The following is a 9,639-nucleotide window of genomic DNA, read 5'->3' as shown; positions in this document are numbered from 1 at the left end:
ATACTCTTGTGGTCTCACCAAAGTTTTACACAGACATAGAACATAGAACAGTACAGCACAGAACAGGCCCTTCGGCCCTCGATGTTGTGCCGAGCAATGATCACCCTACTTAAACCCACATACCCGTAACCCAACAATCCCCCCCATTAACCTTACACTACGGGCAATTTAGCATGGCCAATCCACCTAACCGGCACATCTTTGGACTGTGGGAGGAAACCGGAGCACCCGGAGGAAACCCACGCACACACGGGGAGGACGTGCAGACTCCACACAGACAGTGACCCAGCCGGGAATCGAACCTGGGACACTGGAGCTGTGAAGCATTGATGCTAACCACCATGCTACCGTGAGACCCTGCATAATCTTCCTCCGCCCCGGTCAATAAAAAATAGTACCATATATCTTCTTAACATTGTATCCACCTGCTCTGCTACCTTATGGAACCGGTGGACATGCACACAATAGTCCCGATGATCGTCGATGCTTCCCTGGGTCCAGCAGTTCATCATTTTATGTGCAGCACGGCAGAATGGCGGATTGCACATTTGCTTCACAGCTCTAGGGTCCCAGGTTCGATTCCAGATTGCGTCAATGTCTGTGCGGAGTCTGCACATCCCCCGTGTGTGCGTGGGTTTCCTCCGCGTGCTTGGGTTTCCTCCGGGTGCTCCGGTTTCCTCCCACATTCCAAAGATCTGCACGTTAGGTGGATTGGCCATGATAAATTACCCTTAGTATCCAAAATTGCTATCAGTGTTGGGTGGGGTTACTGGGTTATGGGGATAGGGTGGAGGTGTTGACCTTGGGTAGGGTACTCTTTCAAAGAGCTGGTGCAGACTCGATGGGCCGTATGGCCTCCTTCTGAACTGCACATTCTATGATATGTCTATGTATTCTCCTGGGATTGTGTGTGCACACATGGAGTGCGAGAATCCAGAATACTTTCCTGAAAGTTGAAGGAATTCTCGGATGTTTGGGTACTTCGACCAGCACGGTGACCAGCGGCAGATTGGGTATTGTCGCTCTGGCGTTTGGAGTTTGTGCGTTGGGAGGCCTTGCTAAGGTTAGAACGAACCTTGGGGTTGACCCAAGCTTGAGTAATGGGAGGAGGGCACAATTGGCGGCAATATGTCTCTTCTTGAAATCCACAAAATTTGTAAAGTGCAGAAGGAAGTCATTCGAGTCGACATTTGAAGAGCCCTCTACCCAGATCCTCCCCCCTCCCCGCTCTATCCCCGTCACCCCAGCGAACGTGCACGTCTTGGACTGTGGGAGGAAACCCACGCAGAATCAGAGGTTTCCTTCAAAACTCCACAAAGATTGTCGGTCACCCCAGGACAGAATAGAGCAGGAATCCATGGAGCTGTGGGGTGCCACGGTGCTAACCACGGAGCCCCGCAAACCTGTCCGGCGATGGGAGCTTCCTCAGCCCCTCTGGGGCCAGAGAACAACTTTCCAACGGACACCCCCTGCACGGCCCTTGCACCTGGTTGTTCCGATCCCTTCGAGCTGACATCCATCTTCCAAACCCGAGGAGACGATATTCGTGCTGCGGAGGGAGTGCAGTCAAGGTTTCCCAGGCTGATTCCTGGAAGGGTGGGGCTATCATATGAGGAGAAACTGTCGGTGAGGATTATATTTATTGGAGATTAGAAGTGCGGCGGAGGGGTGTGGGTGACTTGTAAAAACCGAAAACCTCTAAGAGAATTATACAGGGTAGGTTGAGAAAGAATGTTCCGGATGGAGGGGGAGTCGAGAATTAAGGGTCATAGTTTGAGAATAAAGGGTAAATATTTTCACACTGAGTTGATAGAAATGTATAGAGAGACAGCGAGGCAGAGAGAGAGAGAGAGTGAAACAGAGAGAAAGAGAAAGTGAAACAGCGAGAGAGAGACATAGAGGAGAGAGTGAAGCAGAGAGATAGAGAGAGACAGAGATTGAGATAGACAGAGAGATAAAGACAGAGCGAGAGACTGAGAGGTATAGACATAGATAGATATAGAGAAACAGAGATAGAAAGTGAAACAGAGAGAGAGTGAGATAGATAGGGATAGATAAATAGATAGATGATAGATAGTTTGACAGATAGATATAGAGAGGGGAAGAGAGACGAGAAAGGAGAGAGAGTTGTGAGGGAGAGATGAGAGAGAGGAGCGCGAGAATGGAGAGAGGAGAAAAAGGAGAGTGTTGTGGGAGTGCATGGAAAGGAGTGAGGGGACAGGGATGGCAGACAGAGAGGAGAGAGAGGGTAGCGAAATAAAATGAAATGAAATGAAAATCGCTATTGTCACAAGTGGGCTTCAAATGGTTACTGTGAAAAGCCCATAGTCACCACATTCCGGCGCCTGTTCGGGGAGGCTGGTACGGGAATTGAACCGTGCTGCTGGCCCGCCGTGGTCTGCGTTCAAAGACACTGATTGCGCCCAGTGCTAAACCAGCCCCAGTGGAGAGATGCGGAGGAGAAAAAAGAGAGACGTGGTAAGGGGAGAGGGGTGCGAGATTGAAGAGTGGAAAGAAGAGGAGAGGTGAGAGCCGAGAGCCGAGTGAGAGGGGGAGACATGGGAGTGACGGGAGAGAAGGTAGAGTGGGGACAGAGATGAGAAATGGGGAGAACAAGGAGAGGGAGGGGAGAGTGGGCAGATGTGAAAGGGGAGGGAACTGAGAGAGGAGCGAGAGGCGAGACAGATCGGAGAGGGATGGGAGAGAGAGTGAAGCACGAGGGGAGAGGGAGAGAATGGAGAGAGGTGAGAGAGTGGAGAGACAGGAAAAGGAAATTTAACAGACAAACTAGATAGTCAGGAGCCTTTTACGATTGTGGAAGCTTCAATTAGTAGATTTTAGGTGCGAGGTGCGACGGTTAGTGGTGATGTGCGAGGGAGGTTTTTGAAACAGAGAATAGTGGGAGCCTGGAACTGGCTGCCGCAGGAGGTTGTGGAAGAAGCTACGCTAGTGATGTTTTGGAGTGACAAATATATGAACAGGATCAGAATAGAGGGAAAGCGTACGCGGAAGTGTAGAACTTTTTCGGTTACACAGGCCGTATGCACAGCACAGTCTTGGAGGTATGGATTTGTTTATTGTCAGGTGTACCGAGGTATAGTGAAAAGTATTTTTCTGACAGCCGATCATCAGATCATTCAGTACATGGGAAAAAAAGAGAATTGAACAAAATTCAAGAAAATACAAGAAAATACATAATAGGACAACAGAAGATACACAATGTGACAACATAAGCATTGGCATGGGATAAGCATACAGGGTGTAGTGTTAATGAGGTCAGTCAATAAGAGGGTCATTTAGGAGTCTGGTGACAGTGGGGAAGAAGCTGTTTTTGAATCTGTTCGTGCGTGCTCTCAGACTTCTGTGTCTCCTGCCCGATGGAAGAAGTTGGAAAAGTGAGTAAGCCGGGTGGGAGGGATCCTTGATTATGCTGCCCGCTTTCCCCAGGCAGCGGGAGGTGTAGATGGAGTCCATGGATTGGAGGCAGATTTATGCGATGGACTGGGCGGTATTCACGACTCTCTGAAGTTCCTTGCGGTCCTGAGCCCAGCAGTTGCCATACCAGGCTGTGATGCAGCCCGATAGGATGCTTTCTATGGAGCATCTGTAAACGTTGGTAAGGGTGAATGTGGACATGCCGAATTTCCTTAGTTTCCTGAGGACGTCCTGATAACGTCGACATGGGTGGCCCAGGACAGATGTTTGGTGATGTGCACCCCTAGGAATTTGAAAGTGCTAACCATCTCCACCTCGGTCCCATTGATGCAGACAGGGGTTTGTACAGGGCCGAATTTCCTTTGCTCTTTGTTCTACGTATTTCGAATGATTGGGAGAAACTGGAGTTTCCTGTTAGCAATGGCGTAATTTTGTGCAGATTGAGATGAGGAAAGGCGGACTTAGGTCACCAGCAGCGGTTTCTCCTGAGCAGGAAACAAGTTGACATGTATTTCACAACTGCAGCAGGCGCTGCAGCCCCTGCAGGAAACCTGACCAGCTGGAGCGGATGCTTCAGCTGTCTCGTGACGGACACTCGGGGGCCCAGAGGCTCTCGTAACCACGGCTGGGGAACAGTCTGTTTTAACTCGGCTGCCCTCTCGGAATTGCGGGTGGGGTTGGTACATTCGTTCGGGAAGCTATTGCAGCTTCGGACATTGTGACCGACATTGAACTCCTCAACCAAAAATGATCCCTCGGTGAACCGAAAGACAAGACAAAAAGTTCTAAACCTTTTGCAAATAATCTTACCAACATAAAAGCATATTGTCTGAAAATTGCAGAGGGACTCTTGTTCACAACAACACAGAGAACGGCAGCATGGCAGCACAAGTGGGCAACACGGTGGCTTCACAGCGCTAGCGTCCCAGGTTCGATTCCCCGCTGGGTCACTGCCTGTGTGGAGATTGCACGGTCTCCCGGTGTGTGCCTGGATTTCCATTGGGTGCTCCGGTTTCATCCCATAGTCCAAAGAAGTACAATTAGTTGAATTGGCCATGATAAATTGCCCTGACTGACCAAAACGTTTTGGAGGGGTTACTGGGTTACGGGGATAGGGTGGAATTGAGAATTTAAGTTGGTCGGTGCAGACTCGATGGGCCGAATGTCCACCTTCTGCACTGTATGTTCTATGCCTATTCAAAGGCACTGTTTTTAGCTATAATATGCACAGGGACTGTTATTCTCTGTATTATACGCAGGACTGTTATTCTCCGTAATATACGCAGATGCTGTTATTCTATGCAATATACACAGGGGCTGTTATTATCTATAATATACACAGGGGCTGTTATTCTCTATAATATACACAGGTGCTGTTATTCTCTATAATATACGCAGGGACTGTTATTCTCTATAATATACACAGAGTCTGTTATTCTCTATAATATGCACAGAGACTGTTATTCTCTAATATACACAGGGACTTGTATTCTCTATAACCTACACATGAACTGTTATTCTCTATAATATACACAGGGGCTGTTGACCTCTATAATATACACAGGGGCTGTTATTCTATATAATATACACAGGGACTGTTATTGTCTATAATATACACAGGATCTGTTATTCTCCATGATATACAGAGGGACTGGTAGTCTCTTTAATATACACTTGGGCTGTGTTTGTCAATAATAAGCACAGGGGCTGTTATTCTCTATAATATGCACAGATACTGTTATACTCTATAATATACACCGGGACTTTTATTGTCTATAATATACACAGGGCCTGTTATTGTCTGTAATATGCACAGGGACTGTTATTCTGTATAATATACACAGGGACATGTATTCTCTATAACATACACAGGAACTGTTATTCTCTATAATATACACAGGGGCTGTTATTCTATGCAATATACACAGGGGCTGTTATTATCTATAATATTGACCGGGACTGTTGATCTCTATAATATACACAGGGGCTGTTATTCTCTATAATATACACAGGGACTGTTATTTTATATAATATACACAGCGTTTGTTATTCTCTATAATATTCACAGGGACTGTTATTCTCGATAATATGCACAGATACTGTTATAATCTATAATATACATAAGGGCTTTTATTGTCTATAATATACACAGGGCCGGTAATTGTCTGTAATATGCACAGGGACTGTTATTGTCTACAATATCCCCAGGGACTGGTATTCTCTATAACATACACAGGGGCTGTTATTCTCTGCAATATACAGAGGGACTGTCATTCTCTATAATATACACAGACTGTTATTCTCTGTAATATACACACAGACTGTTAATCTCTATAACATAGAATGGGGCTGTTATTCTCGCTAATATACACAGAATGTTATTCTCTATAATATATACAGGGGCTGTTATTCTCTATGATATACTCTGGCCTATTATTCTCTGTAATATACACAGCGGCTTTTATTCTCTATAATATACACAGGGACTGTTATTATCTATAATATACACAGGGACTGTTATTCTCCATGATATACACAGAGACTATTATTCTCTATAATAAACACAGGGATTGTTTTGTCAATAATATAGACAGGGGCTGTTATTCTCTATAATATACACAGGGACTTTTATTCTCTATAATATACACAGGGAATGTATCTCTCTGATATAAACAGGGTTTGTTATTCTCTATAATATACACAGACTGTTATTCTCTGTAATATTCATAGGGACTTATATTCACTAAAATATACACAGGCAGGGACTGTTAATTTCTATAATATCCACATGGGCTGTTATTTTTTAGAATGTACACAAGGACTGTTATTCTCTACAATGTACATAGTGGCTGTTATTCTGTATATTATACACAGGGGCTGTTATTCTCTATGGTATACACATTGACCTCTGAGTTTGTGATCTGACTGTAATCCCCAGAGCATTTAACGGAATGGTTCCACTATTGCCAAATTGTGGGCCGTAAAATTACGTCTCTCTCTCTCTCTCTCCCTCTCTGGGTGATTTGGAGAAGAAGGTTCAGAAAAGGGAAGCAGTTCGATAACAAACTTGGCGTCAGAGGAACTGTTTGAGCGAACACTCTCTCGCAGCTCTATAAAGGGGCTCCGAGCAAGTACCGAGCAGAGGCAGGGAAGGAGTCACAACCACTGTACTCGCAGGGTCGAGGCGCCATCACAGCTGGTCTCCTATTTCAAGAAGCGCTTTTCCTCTTCGGCTGTGGTCTTCAATTGTGGTCGTCCATTGCGGTCTTCAATTAGCACAATTTGGATTGTGATTTTCAATTGTGGTCTTTCCCAGAAGGGGAGCTCGATGGATCCCAACTCGTCCTTCAGCAAGCTGACCTGCCACCCGGCTGTTGTCAACTACCGCTACTTTGGTGCCCTATTGGGGATCCTGGTGACTGCCGTGGGGGACCGGGGACCGTGGGCAACCCGGGGACCGTGGGCAACGTCACGACTGTGCTGGCCTTTGCCACGGATAAGAGGATCCGCACCCGCCTTAACGTGTTCATCCTCAAAAAGACAGTGGCCGACCTCATCTACTGCGCCTTCCTCCATCCAGTGACGACCGACACCTTCATGCACTTCGCCTGGCGCCAGGGTGAGGGCATGTGCCGTGTCTTCGGCCTGATCCTCTTTGTGGCCAACGCTGTCTCCATCTTCAGCCTGATTCTCATCGCCATGAGCCGCTACGTCCTCATCTCGGACGCCCGCAGGTTCGACCGGGTCTTCTCCGGCCGCACGATGCCCTTCTTCGTAGCCCTTCCATGGCTGTTGGGCCTGACTCTCTTCGGGCCCCTCTGGAATATCTATGTCTTCCTGCCGCCTGTCTGCACCTGCAGCTTCCACCGGGAGCGAGGGAGGCCTTACACCACCATCCTCATGTTCTTCATGTTTGGACTTGGACTGAGCTGCATTGGGATTTTCTACTTCCTCATCCATCGCAAGGTGAAGGCGGCTTCCCAGGCACTGGAGGGGTACCGGCTGGAGGGCGATGGTCGCGGGAGGAAGCCAACGGGGGCGGGGGTCTCCGCTGCGGACAGCGGGATCGCCAACGTGTCCAGCGCCAACTCCCTCTCCGGGGAGGCGCCCACCAGGTCGACTGATGCCACCAGCATTGAGACCGCAGCCCCTGGCAACGAAATGGCCCTCCAGGCCGGGGAAAGCGGGACCTCCAGCTGCCAGGCCAAGAGGAGCAGCAGCGGCGAGTTTCGCAAGGTGACCCGCATGTGCTTCGCCATGTTCCTGGTCTACGTGACCTGTTACTTCCCCTTCTGCTTCCTGCATGTGGTGGACGGGAAGAAGCGGGCCCCCGTTCTCGTCCACATGGTGGCCGGCAATTTCACTTGGCTGAATAGCTGCATCAACCCAATCCTCTACGCCATAATGAACCGGCAGTTCAAGGACGACTACTGGGGGGTCCTGCGCAAGGGAGCCAACCTCCTCGCCCGCCCGTGGAGGCAATAGGAAGTTTCTTTGAACACACCTTTCCACCTCCCTCCCATCCAAGAGTCTGTTGCATAGGAACAGGATCAGGACTTTCACCCACTCTGCTCCAGCCTGCTACACATCAACAGGTGGAAGCCATACATCCCCCTCCTCCTTTGATTTGGTGAAGCCACGACTGGGAGATTTTTTGCCTCCTCAATTGAAGGTCGGTGTTGCACTTGTATGAGAGCAGCGAACAATTCCTGAGATAGCGTGGGTGACATTGGAGGAGAGATGGAGTCAGTTAGGATAGTATTATCCGGCGTAAGTCGAATGTTAGAGGGTCGTATAAAAACCTACGAATTTAGAACAGGACCAGACAGTGTAGATGCAGGATGGACAATCTCGATGTTGGGAGTTTCCATAACCAGGGGGTCTTGGTTTGAGGATACGGAGTAGACTGTTTAGGGCAGAGATGAGGAACAATTTCATCATTCAAATATCGGTCGGTCTGTGGAATTCTCTACCACAGGAAGCAATTGAGACCAAAACATTGTATGTTTTCGAGAAGCGGTTAGATTTCACACTTGATGCAACGGAATCTGAGGGGGTGGGGACCAGGTGACTGAGTTTAAATTTAAAAGTGGAATGCCCGATTCATTGTTTTTCCAATTAAGGGACAATTTAACGTGGCCAATCCACCTACCCTTCACATCTTTGGGTTGTGGGGGAGAAGCCCACGCAAACACGGGGAGAATATGCAAACTCCACACTGACAGTGATCCAGAGCCGTGATGAACCAGGGACCTCGGTGACATGAGGCAGCAGTGCTAACCCACTGCGCCACCTGGCTTCCTGCTTGGTGACTGAGTTGGATCATCAGCCAAGATCAGAATGAAGATCGGAGAAGGCTCGAAGGGTAGAATGGACTATACATTTTCTCCAAAAGCTGAATTGGGCTTTTATTTCTTGGTGTTTTTTCTGGGAATAATGGTAACTGTTAATGGGGTATTGTGTTACTGCATTCATTAAGGGGTAATTGTAAGCCTTTTGTGATGTTAAAGTTATTTTCATGCTGTATTAATAAACTTTTGTTGTAATCTACCACATCGTCGTTTCTTTGTTGGATCACTCCTTTTTTCCTAAATTTTAGAGCACGGAATTATTTTTTCCAATTAAGGGGTAATTTAGAGTGGCCAATCTACCTATCCTGTACATCTTTGGGTTGTGGGGATGAAACCCACGCAGACACGGGGAGGATGTGTGAACTCCACATGGACAGTGACCCAGTGCCGGGATTCGAACCCATGCCCTCAGCGCCATAGGCAGCAATGCTAACCACTGTGCCGCCGTGTTGGATCAGTTCTGAAGTACGGTATCTTTCCGCACAGCCTCATGGCGGTTTCGGCCCAGTTTCCGACCGACTACTTGGGTCAGTCAGTGACCGTAATAGACACATAGGCTCCGTGCCGAGTGGGGAGGCTCTGCACCGCCTCCGGCCTCCCCACCGTCAACCTGAGGCTCCCTTCTCCAGGCGCCATCCACAACATATTCCGCGCGAGGTGTGACGGGCTCCCACCCAGTTCCGACTCTTCATCCTCCCGCTTTTCGTCTCCAACTCGGTCTCCATCTTCAAGCTGGTCACTTCACGTTTCTTAAACATCACATCCCCTGCTGGGATGATACATTCAGGCCGGAGACAGGGGTCCGCGCAGGTGGGCGATCTCGACACATAGTCAGGACGGCGAGAGGAATATC

The 9,639-nt window shown here is 48.2% G+C and overlaps 1 pseudogene; it reads left to right on the top strand.

The window, feature by feature from the left end:
* The first annotated feature begins 6,564 nt into the window (after nucleotides 1–6,564).
* On the top strand, nucleotides 6,565–8,960 carry LOC119960768 (annotated as a pseudogene).
* Nucleotides 8,961–9,639: the final 679 nt, after the last annotated feature.

Source organism: Scyliorhinus canicula, unplaced genomic scaffold (genome assembly GCF_902713615.1).
Source record: "Scyliorhinus canicula unplaced genomic scaffold, sScyCan1.1, whole genome shotgun sequence".
Lineage (NCBI taxonomy): Eukaryota > Metazoa > Chordata > Chondrichthyes > Carcharhiniformes > Scyliorhinidae > Scyliorhinus > Scyliorhinus canicula.
Note: the sequence above shows the minus strand (reverse complement) of the source record. Positions and strands in the feature narration are given on the sequence as shown.